The sequence below is a fragment of the Biomphalaria glabrata genome, chromosome 13 (genome assembly GCF_947242115.1).
Source record: "Biomphalaria glabrata chromosome 13, xgBioGlab47.1, whole genome shotgun sequence".
Taxonomy (NCBI): Eukaryota; Metazoa; Mollusca; class Gastropoda; family Planorbidae; genus Biomphalaria; species Biomphalaria glabrata.
This window is the reverse complement of record NC_074723.1, coordinates 22526349-22550407: the sequence shown is the minus strand read 5'-3', so window position 1 is coordinate 22550407 and position 24059 is coordinate 22526349. Positions and strand designations below refer to the sequence as shown.

General features: G+C 38.7%; 1 protein-coding gene across 2 annotated transcripts in view; it reads left to right on the top strand.

The window, feature by feature from the left end:
• Positions 1–24059, top strand: part of LOC106074453 (uncharacterized) — a 158283-nt gene that overhangs the window by 24222 nt on the left and 110002 nt on the right. For both annotated transcript variants that reach the window (XM_056007975.1, XM_056007976.1), the window contains one exon: positions 3786–3964. The gene's annotated coding sequence lies outside the window, so the exon portion shown is untranslated. The remainder of the gene's footprint in view (positions 1–3785; positions 3965–24059) is intronic.

Sequence of the window (24059 nt, the reverse complement as noted above, 5' to 3'; positions counted from 1 at the left end):
ACTTCAACATTTCAACGAGATTTGACGAGGACTGTTATTTACAGCTATATACTTCAACATTTCAACGAGATTTGACGAGGACTGCTATTTACAGCTATATACTTCAACATTTCAACGAGATTTGACGAGGACTGCTATTTACAGCTATATACTTTAACATTTCAACGAGATTTTACGAGGACTGCTATTTACAGCTATACACTTCAACATTTCAACGAGATTTGACGAGGACTGCTATTTACAGCTATATACTTCAACATTTCAACGAGATTTGACGAGGACTGCTATTTACAGCTATATACTTCAACATTTCAACGAGATTTGACGAGGACTGTTATTTACAGCTATATACTTCAACATTTCAACAAGATTTGACGAGGACTGTTATTTACAGCTATATACTTCAACATTTCAACGAGATTTGACGAGGACTGTTATTTACAGCTATATACTTCAACATTTCAACGAGATTTAACGAGGACTGCTATTTACAGCTATATACTTTAACATTTCAACGAGATTTGACGAGGACTGTTATTTATAGCTATATACTTTAACATTTCAACGAGATTTGACGAGGACTGCTATTTACAGCTATATACTTTAACATTTCAACGAGATTTGACGAGGACTGTTATTTACAGCTATATACTTCATCATTTCAACGAGATTTGACGAGGACTGTTATTTACAGCTATATACTTCAACATTTCAACGAGATTTGACGAGGACTGCTATTTACAGCTATATACTTCAACATTTCAACGAGATTTGACGAGGACTGCTATTTACAGCTATATACTTTAACATTTCAAAGATTTGCCGAGGACTGCTATTTACAGCTATATACTTTAACATTTCAACGAGATTTGACGAGGACTGTTATTTACAGCTATATACTTTAACATTTCAACGAGATTTGACGAGGACTGCTATTTACAGCTATATACTTCAACATTTCAACGAGATTTGACGAGGACTGTTATTTACAGCTATATACTTCAACATTTCAACGAGATTTGACGAGGACTGTTATTTACAGCTATATACTTCAACATTTCAACGAGATTTGCCGAGGACTGTTATTTACAGCTATATACTTTAACATTTCAACGAGATTTGACGAGGACTGTTATTTACAGCTATATACTTCAACATTTCAACGAGATTTGCCGAGGACTGTTATTTACAGCTATATACTTCATCATTTCAACGAGATTTGACGAGGACTGTTATCTACAGCTATATACTTCAACATTTCAACGAGATTTGACGAGGACTGCTATTTACAGCTATATACTTCAACATTTCAACGAGATTTGACGAGGACTGTTATTTACAGCTATATACTTTAACATTTCAACGAGATTTGACGAGGACTGCTATTTACACTATATACTTTAACATTTCAACGAGATTTGACGAGGACTGTTATTTACAGCTATATACTTCATCATTTCAACGAGATTTGACTACACATTTTCTAATGTAGTCATTTGACGTTTTAAATAGACTTTTGTTACGACTTTCTTCTTTCCACCAAACTCCTAGCACAGTGATCAATTATTCAACACAATTTCAACTTTCTGCTGTGTTCAGTGCCATTGAAAATTTTACAGTTAATTTTTTTTTTTTACTGTTTATTTTTTATATTCTTTTACTCTTGTCAGTATACGAAGCCACAAAGCAATCGATAAACTACATCCATTAGGCTCATCTTTCTAACTCCCTGCCCTTTCCTGCTCTTAGTGTTTAATAGAAACCCTCTCTTTCAGTGTTGTCACTTTAGCTATTTTAATGCTAGGCCTAGCCAACTTCCAGTCTGACTATAAATGGAATGAAATATAGTATACTTTTTTTTTTATAAATAGTATTTTGAGTATATTTGTTACTCGGACGAAATCTTAAATTTAAAAACGTTAATTACATGCTTAGTTTTGAAAAAAAACACATAAAAACCCATGTCGCCGCAGAAAACATTCGATTTATTACAGTTGTGGTAGTTATGCAGTGGACCCCTTCACACTGCGAGATGAAGGCAATAAAACGGCATATACCATTTCTAGGCACGATGTACGTTTCCATCAGTACATCATTAATCCGAGAGTGGGTACGAGAGAAATGGTTGACATCCTGGTAGCACATGGGTCACGATAACCGAGACGACCCTAGTTTGAGGCAAAACAGACGACAATGACGCAATGTAGAACTGGACACTGCCCCGAAGGTACGTACTTCGCCCAGTTCCGGAAAAATGTTGATGCCGGTTGCCGACACTTCAGAGAAGAGAAAGCGATGGATAGCTTGTATGTGTGTCTGCAGCTCCAGAGATCTAAGTATCACTCGACCTGTAAAGAAACTTTGAGGCAATATACCAAATAGAATTTATTCCCAGGGCACTACAAGAGACCTAAGCCTTCCTCTCCTGTTGCCAATCATCTCAGATAACCGAAACAAATTTGGTGTGCAATAAACTGAGCATATGTGCAATACTGTGTGTTGTATGTGAAGGCACTCCTAAATCTAAATCTGAACCAGATTTTGTCTGATCATTTCAATGTATCCAATTGTCTTGCAATTATTTATCACCGCAACACAGTGCACAGCATTACTGAATAGAACTTTATATCTTTATGTCGTCCATACAGAATAGTGACCTTTCCATTAGGTCAGACTTAAATATTCTACAATATAGAGAATTATAAAAAATAACAAAAACGTGTGGCTGGACGCCTCAGTGAAAGCCTCTGCAGTTCAGAAATCATTGCGTGTAAGTTATTTTTGAAACAACTTTCTGGATGAGTTGTCTCGTGACAAAAGCTTTTATATACAAATTTTCCAAAGACTTGGCTGCCAGTTAGAGTGGTATGCCCTTCATGCCGTTATCAAAGTAATCCAGAGTTGGAAGGTATTCTCTCAATGTCTGAAACTTAAACAAAATTATAAACAAATAAAATTATGGACAGAGTTTAATTTTTTTTTGTTGCTGTTACACTTAGATTTACAAACGTTTTTAATTTAAGAAAAAAGAAACATTTCTTATAATCAAAGTTTGTCAGTGAATAAAAGAAAAAAGTAATTAGGTCTTTTTTGTATGACTTCTCTTTAACACCTTAGGACTAATTTCATGTACTGCACCAATATGGCTGCCTGGTCGTGCGGTTTGCGCGCTGGACTGTCGTTCAGATTTATCGATGGTCCCGGGTTCAAACTCTGCCCGCTCCCATCCCACGTCGTCCTGCGGGAAGTTTGGACTAGGAAGTAATTATCTTCAACTCTGAAGGAACATCCGAAACATGAAAAAACATTTTACAAATAACATTTTACAGACTGCATTCTCTAATTTCTTACAGAATTTATAAATATTTTATTTTGGTTGCATCAGTCTTTTTTGTGCACAAATACGATAATGAAATATGTATATATATAAGAACTCATATAGGCAAAATAATTTTTTGCATAAAATGTGTTATAAGTTTGGAATTACCTTTAGCCAACACGTATTTTCTATTTTCTGTTATTTTTATTTTGCATAGTGATGACATATTTTGGATAACATATCTATATTTCTTTTCAAGAGTGATTTTATTTCACAATAGCACGATATGTCTGGTGTTTTTGAACATTTCTAGTTGGCAGCACTACGCTCTTGCTCTCCCGCCCTCCCTTCTGCCCTCCCCTGTTCTCTGCTCTCCTATTGCTTTTTTTTCCCTGTGTGTATGTGTGTGTGTTCGTCCACTTTGTCCCACATTAGAAAAATAAAACCCATTCATATTTTGTTTCAGATGTAATTAAGCAAGAAATCAATTCACATGGAAACAGTTAACTGACAGTACGTCAGCCTCACGGAGTTAAAATGTATGTAACAGGACTGGATTAGAGTGAACTCCTTTCTTGGCTGGCATTTCTAACGTGGGATTTAGTTTGACAGATGGATAAGGATTTATTTAGAAAACATACAATGGTAAGAGCTTCAATTGAATCTATCTATCTATCTATCTATCTATCTATCTATCTATCTATCTATCTATCTATCTATCTATCTATCTATCTAACTATCTATCCTTCTGTCTGTCTGTCTGTCTTTTTATCTATCTATCTATCTATCTATCTATCTATCTATCTATCTATCTATCTATCTATCTATCTATCTATCTATCTATCTATCTATCTATATCTATCTATCTATCTATCTATCTATCTATCTATCTATCTATCTATCTATCTATCTATCTATCTATCTATCTATCTGTCTGTCTGTCTGTCTGTCTATCTATCTATCTATCTATCTATCTATCATTTCCTTATATTATCATTTTTTTTATAAATCTAATTCTAAGTTTTTCTATGTCATTAAATTTGCACAAAATAAAAAGGCCTGATAGATGTCAACTTCTTAAAACATAACCAAAAGCATATATTATACTTGATGTAACAAAGAGTTCTATTTAAAAAAAAAAAGGAAAAAAGGAACATGACCTATACAAGACGAGCTTCATTCGCTAGTTGTTCATGTATTGGCATTTGTTTACTGTGCGTGAACGAATCAATACTACAGATATGTATGTGGAATCCAGGATAAAGTAGATGTGCTCAAATTGTTGTCGAATTTTTGAGCGAGCCTATCAACATGTAATGTTGTTGTTTTTTTTAAGTCGAACAAAAAAGATGTAAAATCTAGGGCGAACTGGAACTATTGGCTTTGGGCATATGCCCAGAGGGCCGGCAACAAGTTGGCACAACGGAACGTCACAATAGATCCACTCCTTAGTTACATTTTATAAAAAGATTTTTTTAACGCAGATTTTAGCAGTCAGTTGCGTAGCAACAATGGCGTCCAGTGGTTCAATACGACCAGGCTCTTGACCATGATTTGTGGTCCGGATTGTGTGTACACTCCATGGCCCATTTGATATAGCAATATTTATTAAATACATACTTGAGATGCATATTAATAAAAGAAAGAGTTTGGCTTACCTTTTTGTGGGGGCGGTCATATGCAAAAGAGCAATAAAAGATACTCAGTAATAAGTTAATACAATGTGATAGTTCCTTAGTTCTTCCGTGTCCCAGAGATGGCATATTGCGCTTTAACGCTAACTAATTTAAAAAAAATAATTCAATAGACATTGTTTGTTTGTTTTACTAGTTTCGGATGTTCCTTCAGAGTTGAAGACAATTACTTCCTAGTCCAAACCTCCCGCAGGACAAAGGGGGATGGGAGCGGGCAGGGTTTGAACCCGGGACCATCGATGAATCTGAACGACAGTCCAGCGCGCAAACCGCACGACCAGGCAGCTATCCATTGAAGAGATCTTTCTGAAAGTTGTTATAAAAGGTGTCACTCAGCACGAGTTTATGTTCAAAACTTCAAATCATTGGGCTAATCAAAAGTTATCCGATCAACTATTCAAATTTGTGACTTCTTTTTATTCGGACTATAAACGTGTGAGTTATTAGTAGGATTGAAAAGGGTGAGGTCCAAAGATAACTTGTAAAGTTTGTAAGGTCCAAAGATAACTTGTAAAGTTTGTAAGGTCCAAAGATAGCTTCTAAAGTTTGTAAGGTCCAAAGATAGCTTGTAAAGTCTGTAAGGTCCAAAGATAGCTTGTAAAGTCTGTAAGGTCCAAAGATAACATGTAAAGTCTGAAAGGTCCAAAGATAACTTGTAAAGTCTGTAAGGTCCAAAGATAACTTGTGAATGCAGTGTCACTCAAAGTAGGTCAGTGGCCAACGAAGTCCTTTCCCTTATCTAGAGCAAATCTAGATCGATACCAGGCATCATATTAATACTGTTTTTTTTCTTCTTCTAAGACTTTATTACTACATTATCTTGGACTATTCAGTTATATTTGGAACTTTTGGGATTTGTGCAGGAAGAGAGTTAGTAATACAATTATTTAACAAAAAGAAAGGATAAGATCAGTATAGGGACATAAGAGAAAGAGAGAGAAGGAGCAAGGCCGGCCAAGGATAATTTGAGGCGAAAGTGAATTTGGTGGCCCTAAAGAAAAAAAAAGAAATAAAAAGAAAGAGTGAAAAAATTAAAATTACTCAATTAATTAAAAAAGCTGCCCGTGTATATATCTAAATCGACAAATAACTTTAATTCATGTATCGCAATGTTCGTAGAAGAGACAAGAGGTAGACATATTATAGATAGAGTTATAATTCTTTACTAAGTTTGAGATCTGATCCAGGTTTGGCAATTTTTGTTCCTAATTTTTGTCCATAGGCGGTTGCCTCGTTTGCCTATGCTTTAGGCCGGCCCTGGAATGAGGAACGAGTGGAAACAGACGTGAGCGAGGGAAGATAAGAAAAATAAAAGAGAGAGCTGGAAATAGGAAGGAATAAATGGAGGAGGGGAGGGTGTAGATGAATAGAGGGAGAGGAATGAGAACAAATTGAATTCAGAATATGGAAGGAGGAAGAGGAAGAGAAAGGGTGAAGATAGAGCTTGTGAGAGGACACCCCATGGATGCAGTAAAACTTTGCACATTTAAATATGTTTGAAACTTTTTTATCTGGTAAGTTCTGTTACTGGAAGGTGTGCCCCACTCTGGGATCTACATTTCAAATCACTTTTTACTTCAGTTTCTTGAATGCCCCTTATAGGCTTATAGGTACGCAGAGTACATTCCCCTTATAGATGCGCAGAGTACATTCCCCTTATAGATGCGCAGTGTACATTCCCCTTATAGATACGCAGAGTACATTCCCCTTATAGATACGCAGAGTACATTCCCCTTATAGATACGCAGAGTACATTCCCCTTATAGATTCCTTAGAATATGCAATTTGTTGGCTTTCAATACAGGAAATAGTGCTTGGCGGCGGGGCTCCGGCCCGCTCTGGAGCTCCCAGCACTCCCCCAGACCCCCTTGCTGGCAAGGACGGGGATTCAACAATTTCTCCACTAACCCCAGGAAGAAACTATTCTAGGATACAATAAACGTCTTCCGAAAGAATGAAGGGTCATAATGTAATAAAGTTTAATTATGTACAAACACGCACACAGGGCCGGTCCTAACGAATGCGGGGCCCTATGCGAAACTGATAGCGCGGGGCCTAGTCTGGGTGGAAATAAGGATAATAAGTGAAAATTAAGTTTTTGTATTCGAAAAAAAAAATTTGACTTTCAATTTTATTCATTCTTTACTAAGCACAGAATTGCGATCAAATTAACTTTACTTTACGAACCTTGCAACCTATGGCATTTATATACCAGTGACTATAAAAGTAAATAAAGTATTGTAACTTCCCGGCCCTGCACGCACACACACACATATATATAGGGCCTATTTATATATATATTCCCCCCAACCTCCTCCCCCCCAACCGAAAAAAAATCCTGGCTACGCTATGCAATGTACGCTTGAATAGTGTATCACTAGACTATGCACATTACATTTTGAACACTGCTGCATTTCACTGTGAAGTGTGCTGTATGTATCAGGTGTATTGATAGGTGAACTATGTGTAGATGAGACAACATCATTGTTAATTAACGACGGAACCAGAAAACACATCAACAGTTTTAATAATTCACTTCGTGACATTGTTGGCATTTAAGCAAAGGTCATCCCACACGTATTTCGTCTAGACCTGGGGGGGGGGGTACTTTAGTGTTGATGTTGTTCAGCTTGTTTGCAAAAAATGTATGAGAATGTATGAAATAATATCTTATGCTTATTACCCGACTCTTGTATTGGCCTCGCTTTTCAAATAAGTAAATTGGTTTGCATGATAATAATCCTGGTCGTTCAAATATACTTGAATTATTAGTTCACGGAGGAGGCGCCGCGGATAAGGCGGACCTTGAGATCGTAGATCCATCCTTTTCTTGTCTTTCCACTAGACCCGCATCTTGGTGTTAGCTCTTTGGGCTGGGGGAATGATTGGCATTTTAACTTAGGGATCTTACTTAGACTTAATCATAGTGCGGCTTTCGTCCCCATTGAGATTGGTCACTAGCGACTGCTTCATAGTCATTCCAGCTGATGTCCACGGACAATAATCTTCGATAAGGTCATGTTACTCGGGGTGGGCCTGGTTTTGTTGATCTAGTTTCGGCGTCAATGCCACTGCGGTCTTTATATTCGCTGAGGAAACCAGTTTATTATTTGTCTCACCATCCATTGAAACAATTCGCACATTCTGAGTATTTAGCGGAACACTTATTTTTAGAGAGACCTTTCATGTGGTGGCCTACTAGTTAATTATTACACGAACCTAGTTAATTATTACAGTAGTTCGCGAAACACTAGGGTCTCGTGGAACACAGTTTGGGAACCACTGCTATAATGTGATTTTGTCGACATTTTTCTGATGATCTTCTTTGACATCTCATGGCACGGAGTTAGCACATTTGTTTGTTTGTTAACACAGCGGGTCTAACAATGGAGCTAATGTTAAGTGTTAACAATCCTGGTCTTGAAGTTCTCAAATATTAGAAGTTTGATATTCTTTGTTTCATGAAGCTCAAGGAACATTTTGTGTTTAGTGTGGGGGTTTAGAGAATAAATATTTTAGACAGATAAAGTGATGGGAAGAAGACATAAAAGAATGGACGGGCCTGTCTTTGAATGAAATTCTATTCTAGACAAAAGATAGAGAAATGGAGAACTGTCGTCATGTGTGGTGCCCCAAGGGTTTAACAGATTAACAAGAAAGTGAAGATGATTTTACACAAACATAAATATAGAAGACGCCCTTGAGTTGAGTGAAGTGAAAGAATTAAGACTCTGGTAGAACGCAATAAGTTTTGGATGAACTTGTTCATTATAACGTACACATTGAGACGGAACTAACCGACGCCGACGATGGTACGCGATGTTTTGGCGATAAACGTTTCGGTGCTAGAGGTTTTAACGGAAATTCATAAGAAAAGAAAAAAAAGAAAATGTTTTTAATACGAATAAGATTAAATATTGAAAGAACCATTCCCACACGCTCTCCACCAATAAAAATGTTTCTCTAAAGGTTTTCACTATTTTACGAATAAATATTACAGACGATAATAAAGCACAGTACAACTTAAAACTACGATATTGAAATGCTCCAATCCCCCCTTTGTAATCCATAAATTATAGAATGACATAAGTTAGATTAGATACTCGAACAAGCTAGATATCAGAACAAGCTAGATATCAGAACAAGCTAGATATCAGAACAAGCTAGAGACCTGAACAAGCTAGATATCAGAACAAGCTAGAGACCTGAACAAGCTAGAGACCTGAACAAGCTAGATATCAGAACAAGCTAGAGACCTGAACAAGCTAGATATCAGTACAAGCTAGAGACCTGAACAAGCTAGATACACGAATAAGCTAGAGACCCGAACAAGCTAGTTACCTGAACAAGCTAGATATCAGAACAAGCTAGAGACCTGAACAAGCTAGTTACCTGAACAAGCTAGTTACCTGAACAAGCTAGATATCAGAACAAGCTAGAGACCTGAACAAGCTAGTTACCTGAACAAGCTAGATATCAGAACAAGCTAGAGACCTGAACAAGCTAGATATCAGAACAAGCTAGAGACCTGAACAAGCTAGTTACCTGAACAAGCTAGTTACCTGAACAAGCTAGTTACCTGAACAAGCTAGATATCAGAACAAGCTAGAGACCTGAACAAGCTAGATACCTGAACAAGCTAGATATTAGAACAAGCTAGTTATCTGAACAAGCTAGATATCAGAACAAGCTAGAGACCTGAACAAGCTAGTTACCTGAACAAGCTAGTTACCTGAACAAGCTAGATATCAGAACAAGCTAGAGACCTGAACAAGCTAGTTACCTGAACAAGCTAGATATCAGAACAAGCTAGAGACCTGAACAAGCTAGATATCAGAACAAGCTAGAGACCTGAACAAGCTAGTTACCTGAACAAGCTAGTTACCTGAACAAGCTAGTTACCTGAACAAGCTAGATATCAGAACAAGCTAGAGACCTGAACAAGCTAGATACCTGAACAAGCTAGATATTAGAACAAGCTAGAGACCTGAACAAGCTAGATATCAGAACAAGCTAGAGACCTGAACAAGCTAGAGACCTGAACAAGCTAGATATCAGTACAAGCTAGAGACCTGAACAAGCTAGATACACGAATAAGCTAGAGACCCGAACAAGCTAGTTACCTGAACAAGCTAGATATCAGAACAAGCTAGAGACCTGAACAAGCTAGTTACCTGAACAAGCTAGTTACCTGAACAAGCTAGATATCAGAACAAGCTAGAGATCTGAACAAGCTAGATATCAGAACAAGCTAGTTATCTGAACAAGCTAGATATCAGAACAAGCTAGAGACCTGAACAAGCTAGTTACCTGAACAAGCTAGATACCTGAACAAGCTAGATATCAGAACAAGCTAGAGACCTGAACAAGCTAGATACCTGAACAAGCTAGATATTAGAACAAGCTAGAGACCTGAACAAGCTAGATATCAGAACAAGCTAGAGACCTGAACAAGCTAGATATCAGAACAAGCTAGAGACCTGAACAAGCTAGAGACCTGAACAAGCTAGATATCAGAACAAGCTAGAGACCTGAACAAGCTAGATATCAGAACAAGCTAGAGACCTGAACAAGCTAGAGACCTGAACAAGCTAGATATCAGAACAAGCTAGATATCAGAACAAGCTAGATATCAGAACAAGCTAGAGACCTGAACAAGCTAGATATCAGAACAAGCTAGAGACCTGAACAAGCTAGAGACCTGAACAAGCTAGATATCAGAACAAGCTAGAGACCTGAACAAGCTAGATATCAGTACAAGCTAGAGACCTGAACAAGCTAGATACACGAATAAGCTAGAGACCCGAACAAGCTAGTTACCTGAACAAGCTAGATATCAGAACAAGCTAGAGACCTGAACAAGCTAGTTACCTGAACAAGCTAGTTACCTGAACAAGCTAGAGATCTGAACAAGCTAGATATCAGAACAAGCTAGTTATCTGAACAAGCTAGATATCAGAACAAGCTAGAGACCTGAACAAGCTAGTTACCTGAACAAGCTAGTTACCTGAACAAGCTAGATATCAGAACAAGCTAGAGACCTGAACAAGCTAGTTACCTGAACAAGCTAGATATCAGAACAAGCTAGAGACCTGAACAAGCTAGATATCAGAACAAGCTAGAGACCTGAACAAGCTTATTACCTGAACAAGCTAGTTACCTGAACAAGCTAGTTACCTGAACAAGCTAGATATCAGAACAAGCTAGAGACCTGAACAAGCTAGTTACCTGAACAAACTAGATATCAGAACAAGCTAGAGACCTGAACAAGCTAGAGACCCGAAAAAGCTAGTTACCTGAACAAGCTAGATATTAGAACAAGCTAGAGACCTGAACAAGCTAGAGACCTGAACAAGCTAGATATCAGAACAAGCTAGAGACCTGAACAAGCTAGATATCAGAACAAGCTAGAGACCTGAACAAGCTAGAGACCTGAACAAGCTAGATATCAGAACAAGCTAGATATCAGAACAAGCTAGATATCAGAACAAGCTAGAGACCTGAACAAGCTAGATATCAGAACAAGCTAGAGACCTGAACAAGCTAGAGACCTGAACAAGCTAGATATCAGAACAAGCTAGAGACCTGAACAAGCTAGATATCAGTACAAGCTAGAGACCTGAACAAGCTAGATACACGAATAAGCTAGAGACCCGAACAAGCTAGTTACCTGAACAAGCTAGATATCAGAACAAGCTAGAGACCTGAACAAGCTAGTTACCTGAACAAGCTAGATATCAGAACAAGCTAGAGACCTGAACAAGCTAGATATCAGAACAAGCTAGAGACCTGAACAAGCTAGTTACCTGAACAAGCTAGATATCAGAACAAGCTAGAGACCTGAACAAGCTAGAGATCTGAACAAGCTAGATATCAGAACAAGCTAGAGATCTGAACAAGCTAGATATCAGAACAAGCTAGAGACCTGAACAAGCTAGTTACCTGAACAAGCTAGTTACCTGAACAAGCTAGATATCAGAACAAGCTAGAGACCTGAACAAGCTAGTTACCTGAACAAGCTAGATATCAGAACAAGCTAGAGACCTGAACAAGCTAGATATCAGAACAAGCTAGAGACCTGAACAAGCTAGTTACCTGAACAAGCTAGTTACCTGAACAAGCTAGATATCAGAACAAGCTAGAGACCTGAACAAGCTAGTTACCTGAACAAGCTAGATATCAGAACAAGCTAGAGACCTGAACAAGCTAGATATCAGAGCAAGCTAGAGACCTGAACAAGCTAGATATCAGAACAAGCTAGAGACCTGAACAAGCTAGAGACCTGATCAAGCTAGATATCAGAACAAGCTAGAGACCTGAACAAGCTAGATATCAGAACAAGCTAGAGACCTGAACAAGCTAGAGACCTGAACAAGCTAGATATCAGAACAAGCTAGAGACCTGAACAAGCTAGATATCAGTACAAGCTAGAGACCTGAACAAGCTAGATACACGAATAGGCTAGAGACCCGAAAAAGCTAGTTACCTGAACAAGCTAGATATCAGAACAAGCTAGAGACCTGAACAAGCTAGAGACCTGTACAAGCTAGATATCAGAACAAACTAGATATCAGAACAAGCTAGATATCAGAACAAGCTAGATATCAGAACAAGCTAGAGACCTGAACAAGCTAGATATCAGAACAAGCTAGAGACCTGAACAAGCTAGATATCAGAACAAGCTAGAGACCTGAACAAGCTAGAGACCTGAACAAGCTAGATATCAGAACAAGCTAGAGACCTGAACAAGCTAGATATCAGAACAAGCTAGAGACCTGAACAAGCTAGAGACCTGAACAAGCTAGATATCAGAACAAGCTAGATATCAGAACAAGCTAGAGACCTGAACAAGTTAGATATCAGAACAAGCTAGAGACCTGAACAAGCTAGAGACCTGAACAAGCTAGAGACCTGAACAAGCTAGATATCAGAACAAGCTAGAGACCTGAACAAGCTAGAGACCTGAACAAGCTAGAGACCTGAACAAGCTAGACATCAGAACAAGCTAGAGACCCGAACAAGCTAGTTACCTGAACAAGCTAGAGACCCGAACAAGCTAGTTACCTGAACAAGCTAGAGACCTGAACAAGCTAGTTACCTGAACAAGCTAGATACCTGAACAAGCTAGTTAACCGACCAAGCCAGTTACCTGAACAAGCTAGTTACCTGAACAAGCTAGAGACCTGAACAAGCTAGTTAACCGACCAAGCTAGTTACCTGAACAAGCTAGTTACCTGAACAAGCTAGTTAACCGACCAAGCTAGTTACCCGAATAAGCTTGATACCCAAACAAGCTTGATACCCTAACAAGGTCATAAACGTAATTAGACAGACTTTATGAAGAAAAATATTTTGGGTAGGAATGACATGACACTGTTACCTGAACGCAAAGGCATGACGAGATTTTTAAGTTCCATCAAGATGACTAGATGAATTACGGAAAGCGAAACAAATTATTCTCGCCGTTGAAGACATGTTTATAACAACACACATCCAATCTATTGGACTTAAACATATTCAATCTACAGGACATAAACAAATTTAACCTACTGGACAACACATCTAATTAACTGGACATAGACAACACATCCAATCTAGTGGACATAGACAACACTGAACACGGATACTATATCCATTAAAAATGTGTTTCTGGAAAATCGATAACTTTGTTTCAGCTTTCTGTTTCATTGTGCTGCTGGATGACAAAGTCATCGAACGAAAATATCTAATTTCTATTTTTGCATCGCGTACTACGACCTACAATTAGAGCTCTCTCATTCATAGTACCTGAAGCTACTAGACATTAGGTATGTTTACACAAGATCTTTGATTCAGGATGGAAGTCGATTCCTTACCACTTCAAACCCCCCCCCCCCCCCCATATGTATAATCAATTCAACTAACCTAATCCGAGGCTATTAGAACAGTCTGCCCAAACTGCCATTGATATGCTACTTGATGTTAAATCACTGAATGCGCATGTTATGGGTGCGGAAAGTCTACCTGATCTTGTATTATACGCTCTGGACTGATGTCTCGACGGTCCCGGGTTCCAAACCCTGCCAGCAGTATTGGGACGTTTGGACTAGGAAGTAATAATCTTCAATTCTTAAGAAACATCCAAAAAATAAGTAAAAGAAAATAAACCAGATTTTCTGACACACATTTACACAATAACAACAACAAGCAAACCTCTATGTGAGCTTGCGCTCCCATAGCTATATTTTTATAGGCTAGTGCCAAACTTATTATTTGTACTTCCGCTTTTTGTGTATAAAAAGTGATGCCACGCTGTTTTAAAACAGTTCAGTGTACAGTTGACCAGTGGTCAGTACCATATCTGTCTGTGTGACAGCTGAATATTACTGCTTATAGATCTAGCTGTTGTTTATAACTGCTGTTGTTAGATCTATTCTAATTCTAGGGAATCTAGGATCTAGTGTTATTTTTCTTTATTATCGCCTTAGTAAACTTAGTTATATTTATAGTCTGTTTCTCAGTTCTGTTCTTAGTGAATAGTAAGGTACTGAGCCTAAGGATAAGATATTCTTGTTTTAGTGTTAGTGTTATGAGTGAAATAGTAGGATATTGTAGATCTAGGCTAGTTTATTGTAGATCTAGGTCTAGTGTAGTAGTTTTGGTGATTTAGTTAGATAGTTGTTTTGATCAGTTTGTGTCAGATAGTAAGTTTGGTAGTGTTTGTAGTGGTGTAGATTTAGAGGGTAGTTTATAGTGGTTAGTGTATATATTATATTTTATTATTGATTTATTTTGGTATGTAAATAAAGTTTCTTTTTGTTTTATTTATCGTAAACTAAAGTTTGTTATTGCTTTCTTTTAGTTAGTTTAGTTTAGTCTAGTTGTCTGGTTACTTAGGCTACTCTAGCCCCTTGGTCACCATACCGAGGTGCACAGATTGAGCCCACCCAGTAGCGCAAACATCTGCCTACTGTTGGTAAATTTTAATGTTGAGCAGCAGAGAATAGGTCCTCTCTCTATCCACTCGCGCCTGCCTGACCTGCTCACATTTTTGGTGTCAGAAGTGGGATCTGTGCTTGAGTGACCAGACTTGTATTTTTTACTGGCATAGATTAGGTTTGCGTAGGAGTTTAGGCATTGATAGGCGGTATAGATAGTGTTAGTTTAGTTGTTTTTTTTGGTATTGTTATTGAGAGGTTAGTAGGCTTTAGTTTTGTTGAGTAGTTAGGTAGATGAACAGCGAGGCAGCAGCAGCAGCAAGAATGCAGCCGTCTCAGACAGTGATCTTGGTGCCTAGGACAGAGATGAGTATCCGACGCTTCCATGGTGATGGTCCTGCCAGGGAAATTGAAGAGTTCCTTCAAAATGTTGAGAGAACTTGGAAGTCTCAACACATTGTGCATCCAGAGGAAAAATGTGACTTCCTCTTTGCACATCTAGGTGAGGCAGTGAAGGCCGAACAAGGTGTCACCCTCAGACGACAAGGGCATGTCCAGATGCCCTGGTACAAATCCTACGCTCCACTTATGGAGAAAGGCGGAGCATCAACTGCCTCATTGGGGAGCTGTTCCGAATAAGCCAGCACCAGTATGAGTCTGTCCGCACTTACTCACACCGTCTCCTTCAGGCATTTGAAGCACTCACAGACAGGCAGAGAGCTCTATCTGAAACTCCCTTCAGCGAGTCTATCCTGAGGGACCAGTTTGTAGAAAACCTCAGTGACAGGACCCTAAGGAGAGACCTGCGAGAGAGACTACTTGACAGGCCAGAAACTGAATTCCTGGCGTTAAGAGACATGGCCATCAGGTGGGCCCAGGACGAGGATGTCGCACCGCAAGTCAACGTCACATGCAGTGAGATAAAGATTGAAGGCCAGCTAGCTGCGCTCTCCAAGCAAGTGGAGGAGCTTGCAGCCCAGATTGTGCGCCTACAATTTTCAGGGTCACAGAACTATAGCTGTCCCCACTGCAACAACCATCATCCTGATCACATAAGCAGCAATGTGAGACAGATTACCTCACAACAGCGCATGGAGACAAAGCGCACTCTTAACCATAAGAGGCCAACGACGAAGAACAGGAAATGCTACACTTGTGGCAAACCTGGCCATCTGGCAAGAAATTGCAGGCTGCAGAACAGGTTCCAAGGTCAGCGAAAGAAGCCAGGGAACCGGGCTCACCAGCAACACCCTTCTAGAAGCAACTGCTCGAATTGTGGAAGCCGGGACCATTTCACCCGAGCTTGCCCTGATGTCACTGCAGCAGTGAATCACGTTCGGGTTGCCTCAGTGGAACAACCACAGGCAGTACAACTGCAACCTGCCCCCAAGCCAACAGAATTGTCGGTTGAGGTGCCACAGAATCCTAGGCGATCCAACACTGCTCCTGATTCAATTGTTCGCAGAAACCAACCCGCAGTGGCAGAAATGATGTCGATTCATTCAGAAGTTGCCTCACCTGACACTTCCAGTAATCATGCAGAAGGAGGTAGGGAAACAAATCCTTTCCTACAGTTTCATCCGGTCCAACCAGAATCCACCTTGCTTTCCCATGAGGTTCCTGAGTTGCAGAAGAAAAGGAACGACCTTCTGAACATTGGGTGCAGAGTTCTTGTTGAACAAAGAGTCAGAGGCCAGGGAAGAATGTTCATGCAGTATGAGCCCTCATGTTTTATAATTACTGCAGTACCCAAGTATGCTTCTGGCTGGTACATGGTAGAAGCAGAAGACGGCAGTACTTACCGATATGTACGAGAGGAGGAAATGAAGTTCGTTTCCTCACCATACTAGCATAATTCTTCATTTGTATATTTGTAATTTTTATTTAATATGTTGGTTGCATTCCAATGTATTAAGATGTATTAGTTTGTAATAACTCTATGAGTACTTGTTATCTACATGTGTATTTAAAAGTTTTTTTTAAAAGGCTTAGTAGTTGCTGTACCTATTTGAGAATGTACAGGATCAAGAGTATTTTCTTGTGTTTTTAGCTGATGAAGTGTATATTTTTTTGCTTTTGTCCTTGTAAAGCAATGTAATTTAAGTCTTGTCATGGAGATGTATATTTTTGTGTGAAATAGATTTTAGTGTGTATTTTCTTTGATGGTAGAATATGTCAGCAGTATGTATGTAATGCATTTTAAGTAGTTTGTTAGTATTTTGTTTTGCGAGGACGCAAAAATTTAAGGCGGGATGAATGTGAGCTTGCGCTCCCATAGCTATATTTTTATAGGCTAGTGCCAAACTTATTATTTGTACTTCCGCTTTTTGTGTATAAAAAGTGATGCCACGCTGTTTTAAAACAGTTCAGTGTACAGTTGACCAGTGGTCAGTACCATATCTGTCTGTGTGACAGCTGAATATTACTGCTTATAGATCTAGCTGTTGTTTATAACTGCTGTTGTTAGATCTATTCTAATTCTAGGGAATCTAGGATCTAGTGTTATTTTTCTTTATTATCGCCTTAGTAAACTTAGTTATATTTATAGTCTGTTTCTCAGTTCTGTTCTTAGTGAATAGTAAGGTACTGAGCCTAAGGATAAGATATTCTTGTTTTAGTGTTAGTGTTATGAGTGAAATAGTAGGATATTGTAGATCTAGGCTAGTTTATTGTAGATCTAGGTCTAGTGTAGTAGTTTTGGTGATTTAGTTAGATAGTTGTTTTGATCAGTTTGTGTCAGATAGTAAGTTTGGTAGTGTTTGTAGTGGTGTAGATTTAGAGGGTAGTTTATAGTGGTTAGTGTATATATTATACTTTATTATTGATTTATTTTTGTATGTAAATAAAGTTTCTTTTTGTTTTATTTATCGTAAACTAAAGTTTGTTATTGCTTTCTTTTAGTTAGTTTAGTTTAGTTTAGTATGTTTGGTTACTTAGGTGACTCTAGCCCCTTGGTCGTAGACTGAGGTGTCACAGATGAGCCCACCCAGTAGCGCAAACATCTGCCTACTGTTGGTAAATTTTAATGTTGAGCAGCAGAGAATAGGTCCTCCCACTCGCGCCTGCCTGACCTGCTCACATCTAGATCACTTCATTGTGTGGTGAGTTGGCGGAGGGGAACAAGTTGTTCTATCAGCACCACCAGGGCACACGTACACAATCGTAATGGTCACAAACTTTCTTGCCTTGAATTCTGGTATTTGTTATATACATATCTATCTCTCCATCTCCCTCTTTCTCCTTTTTCTCTCTCGGGACCCCCCCCCACCCTTTTGTTTTTGCCACCCATAATGTTATCTGACATAAACATTTCACTTGAATTGTAAATCACTCACACCCCCCTCTACAAAAAAAAAAAAGCGACAACAACACAAAAAAACAACAACATATATTAATCCAACAAGTCTGTGAAGAATCCCTTACATTCACAGTGGCAATGATGAGAGTTCTAAATTCTAGATCTATGTCTGGAGGAAAATCTGCTAGTCTTAGCAACACAGGCATACACTCAAAATCATTAAAGTCTTTGATGTCTTGAAAACAAAAAGATCTATCTTTTAATACTTATTAATGTTCTATACTTTGACCGTGTGTAAAAGTAAGCGGAAATTTAAAAAAATTAATATGACGTAGATATATAGATGCCGCGTGTTCCTTGACTTTTGTCGTAGGGTTGTGACAATTTGCGTAACCAAATCCCTCCATTTCCCAGGATATCAAGAGAGAAGACGTTCATACTTTGACGTACTCCTGCCAGCTTCCTTTGTTCGTGCTCCCCCCTCCCCCCTCCCCCCCCCCACCTACCGTACTTCAACTTTTGATAAGGAGTCACTTCTTCCTTTTGTCTGCCAGAGTTTTAACTTGTAATAGTTTATTTTAAAGATGTAATAGAAAGCTTGCGTTTTTTTCGCGAATTGCAGTGTTCAGGCTGCGGATCTGTCAAAACCGTGTCTTAGCAGGCGTCTAAGAGGTAAAAAGAACCTGTTACGAAATTTCATGCAAATCAGTATGAGAGTTGATGAGATTGATAAGCGAGTCAGTGTTATATTAGGAATATATATAAAAGTTGCGATTCAGACAAAAACTGCAGCATTTTGCTTCTCCTGAAAGCCATAAAGAGTGAAAGATACACCGTCTTCAAATGAACAATACATGTTAGAGGATACAAGCCCAACATGGACGACAGAACATGTCCAGTGATCCTATGACAGATCTTATGACATTTATCCTGTCACCTGACATTGAGACTGACAGCAATGACCCGAACACGCGAGAGCTGTTACTGAAGCACGCGAAGATTGGGGTAAACCTCAACATTGGATGGAGCGTACAGGTCACGTGATAAAGGAAAGAAAATAAGGGACTTAGAACAAATGGCGACTTAAAGAGAATATATTTTGAAAGTTTGATGTTACGTATAGTGAATCCTTGTGCAGTTTCTATGGAAAGAGTTGGCTACCAAGAAATTGAACACATTTCTTAAGCTAACAACTTTACGGTCACCAAATTGTTTATGTTCCAAATACCTCTAGCGTAGACTGCGGTAACTTTCCGACTTTTACTTTTTGCTGAAACAGTTTTTGCTCATCTCTCTATATGTTCTTATTATATATATGTTCTATATGTTCTTATTATATATATGTTCTATATGTTCTTATTATATATATGTTCTATATGTTCTTATGCACAATGTGAACTGTTCCAATCTGGGAGGAATACGTTAAATGATTAGAGAGAGAGAAGAGATGGTGAGGAACATATGAAGGGACAGAGAGAAGAGAAAGCCATAAGGATAAGGAAGAGAGAGATGAGGTGGAGAAAAGTAAGGAAGGAAAAAAAAGATGAAGAAGGGAGAAATGATTTAGAAAAAAAAGCGGACGGGAGAAAGATGAAAGTAGGAGGAAGATAAAGGAGAGAAAGAAAATGGAAGGATTAAGCTAGAGAAAGGAAGACAGAGGAAGCCAGGATGGAGGTGTACGAGTAAAGAAAATGTAGAGACGGATGTGAGAGATGGGAACAGAGTGACCATTGGTTGAGAAAGACTCTGCCTTGGATGCCCCCAAAAATGACCTAGTTTAAAACTGTTTGTACCATTACGACTTGAAATGGTTCTGGAACAATATTTCTTTGGGTCTACATTGAAAGTGACGACAAACATTTAAATGCCACCTCCATTTTTTTTTTAAATTTTGTTGTGCAACACTGCAGTGCTTCTAATAGAGTCGCTTGTCTGTAGCCAAACACCATGCATGGCTAAATTGTAATACCCTAACCCTAGTGGCTAACCCTGACCCTAACCCTAACCCTAGTGGCTAACCCTGACCCTAACCCTAGTGGCTAACCCTGACCAATAGTTTATTGTAGGAGTTGGCGGTGATTTCCTGCTTCTACAGCTCCAACTATCATCCTAGATTATGTCCCTAGACGTTGCCCCGTTAGGTCGATGTGTTGTCATGTGTCGCCAATGACTCTTGGGTGGGAATATTCCGGTGGGAATGAGGACACTCAATGTTCTCGCCACGAGGTTCAAGTATCTCGCCCAGTTTAGACTATTGATCCCCCGGAAGTGAGCACAAAATCTTTTGTTTTTGTATTGGTTAATTACGAATCAAAAGTGACGCTCCGAGGTTGTTTTTTTTTTTTTTGAAGTTATTAGATGTGTTTTGTCTGACTAGGTTTACGAGAGTTTGCTGTGATCACCTGGAAACCAATAACTTCCTCTCGATTGACGCCTGGTTGCTTGGTGAACTTTATGATATGATTTTTTTCTGTTTTAAATAGGAAAGTGTTAAAGTTAGTACCTCAATTTAAGAACATAAACAGAAATTGTCACATTTTTTGTTCTTTACTACTGATTTAAAAAATACTATTACTTTCTAGTTAGCATCTGATCTGACAACATTCAGAACTACACATTTTCTCCTAGGTGTTTGGAGTTGAGTGGATGAAGTGGATTTAGTCTCATGAAGCAACGAAACAAAACAAAATATAAACAAAAATCAACAAGCAGTAGAGAAAAAATAATTTAAAAAACAAAGCTTATTATCGACTATGAATAATTATGCAAAATTTCAACTTGATCCGGGAATGGGAAGTGGGAGAAAAACATGTCAAAATGTAATAAGGGGATTACATCCATATATACATCCAGATCTCTCATTAAGTAGCATTTATTCCCCTTAGTTTGATAACAAACAAAATAGTTAATCATAATAGTTAATTAACTTTAAAAAAAAATTGATTCCTATCTTGTCAAGTTCAATGAATAATTGTGCGAGGTTTTAACTTGAATGGGAAACGGGAGAAAAAAAAAAAAAAACGTTTGACCAGACAGACAGATTGAGTTGATATAAGCTTTGTCTAAATGTCCTGTTATTGGTAAGCGTATTATATGACGTAATGTTTAAATACGACAGAACGGAAGTAGATGTCTCCATGGATTTGTTTTTGAGTTGTTGTGAACTGCAAAGCCGGGCTCTACATCTAGTACGGTATCATTTCACCCCTCTTCGCCCCGCTCCACCTCGGACACACACCCGCTCCCTCTGAGTGAGCTCTCGCTTCCTTTTCTATGTTTACTGGAATATTCGAGCGTGAAAAGAATATTTTTGTCTTCTATCGATATATTCTTCTTGACTTTATTGCTTAGCTTAGAGAGGGGGTCGGAGAGGGAGAGAGTGAGAGACAAAGAGTGGGTGGGAGAAGGGGCGGGAGGAATTACTGATTAGAGGAGAGGGGAGGGGAAAGGGATTTAACAAATAAGAGGAAGGAGGAGTAGAAATTATAAGAAAGCACGAGAGCGCACCACAAATGTACTGCCCAGTGGAGTTCTTGAATACCATACATTGAGTGAGCTGAAGCTAAGATTTACAGTCACGAGTCCATCTGAGAAGAGAGAATTAGATATATTCCTAAAGATGTTTTGACCATTTCATGTAGGGGCGAACTGTGTCGGTCAGTAGTGGAGTGGATGTGTGGAGTAGGTTTGTAGAGTAGAAGTGTGAGTAGATGTGTAGAGTAGATGTGTTAATTGTGTGTGGAGTATGTAGATGTACATGAAGATCTAGCAGAGGCCTAACGATGAGAAAAGGGGGGGGGGTGCAGCCACATTGGTCGATGAAGCCTAGGGAGCGACAAAATGGGTAAAAACAAAACAAGACATTTAGAAATAGATTTAATGATATAAAAGTAGAAACTAATGCGATGTGTTAAGCTGCGGGTGCTTTTATAAAAGTTCTTCATAATCTGATTTAAATCTGGACGTATTTGTTTTGAAGTGTTTAACTAAGTATACATCCGTCAATCAATATCTGACGGACCTTTTTCTACATTGAAAAAAAAAAGCTGCTCAAAAATGAATACTCGGAGCCCAATCCCTGCTGCTGTGACATCACAAGGCTGAGATTGTTATGTTGTATATTTCTGTTACTATTGCTACAAGGCTTCATACAACACAGCACTCCTTCATGGGTAGTATCGACCATAACAATATTTCTCATGGGGGAAGAAGCTCTTGCGTCACAAATGTTTGTTTTTTACTCACCTCTTTTTGTGTTTTGACTCGCTGTATAGGAATAAGAATTTAGGGATGACATGATTAGAAAAGAAAAAAAAAAGGTGGGGGGGGGGGAGTTTAAGAAAGACCATACATGATTTTTGTTGAACTCGGAGTGTGCCAGCGTGCTTTATTGATTGTGGACAACACTGTTTGGGGTTGAAGTCTAGTCTTAGAGGCAGCGTTTGGTTGTCAACGTTCAGGGAGGGGGAAATGAGAGATGGAAAGACATATCTCAGGTGGCCGGAAGGAGGACTTGTGATCCGGAATACAGAATGGGAACTTATTTATGAGCTCAAAATAACTGCTGAGGTACCGAAACAATACACAAGTGCCTATTATACAGTTCAACTAACTAGACCAGCCTGGTATTAGCTGAGTCGCCTGCAAGTACGCATCCTGCGTATTCTCAGTTAGTATTTTTCGTTATAAGTTTAGAGCTTCTATAAATTGTCCTAATGGGTTTCAGGAAAACTCAATCCAAATGCTGAAGACTTCCGAGAGCGCAGTTGCCAGGACTGAATGTTTGACATCAACGTCGCAGACAAACATTTTTCAGGCGCCCTTATTAAAACAGTTCGTTCTTTGTATTAGTTGTTAATATTCCACAGTAGGCAGTGTATTGTGGTCTCGAGCTCATGTTACAACGACGAAGATCTAAATACATTGATTACATCTTCCAATCTTTGCGAGGCTTGTTATTAATATTCCATCATTAGCGGTTGGGACTTAAGTGGCCATCCTAGATAATAGACAAGTCCGTGCTTGTCCATCCATTGAAACGCTTGTGTTTTCAGCACCATCTTTGAAATACGGAGGTTAATGTTACTGTCTAGTCGTGACATCAATACGTGTATCTTATAGAGTTTATACCTACCAAAATAAACAACGAAATACAAAGAAAACAAAAAAAAAAGTATCTAGTAGAAGACATTTATAATAAAATTTGAGAATTGAACTAATGTTCATTCTCTGGCACTGCCTGGGTCGAAATTCGTTGCAGCCGCTTTAACAGTGTCCACCTCTGAATTTCGGGAACAATACCACCCTCTGAGAGGCAACGAGAATATTCTTAGGTATGTTTAAAGCCTCGATTTTTTTGTTTGCGAGGTCTGTTTTCACTGTTCCTTTCGGTTGATATAACAACAGAATATATTGTTATGTCGCATAGTCCCTTTATCTGTAAGGCTATTTTTCACTTTCAGTTTGTCTTCTATTGCGAGATAGTGCTACGGCGATGTCAATGGTGGCTGCAGATTTTTTTATTTTAATAGACAGTAAATCTGGGCGATTAAAATCCACCGCCTTCTCAGTCAAAATAGGTCTATTCCATTATAATAGGTAATTGATTGATTCGAGAATCTCGTCTTTAGTATTTGTACAACGGAGGCGTATTTTTCTGCATCCAGATCATGTGTCAATGACAGGGGCTGAAGGATTAGTTTCGCAACTTGGGTATGATGATGAGGATTCTGACCAAAGCTGAACATCCTGCATTCTCCAATAAGCGTTCTGTTCTTTTCTCTTGACACCGTTTTATTCTTTAAGTTTAGTCTTCTTCCAGTCTTTTTGTG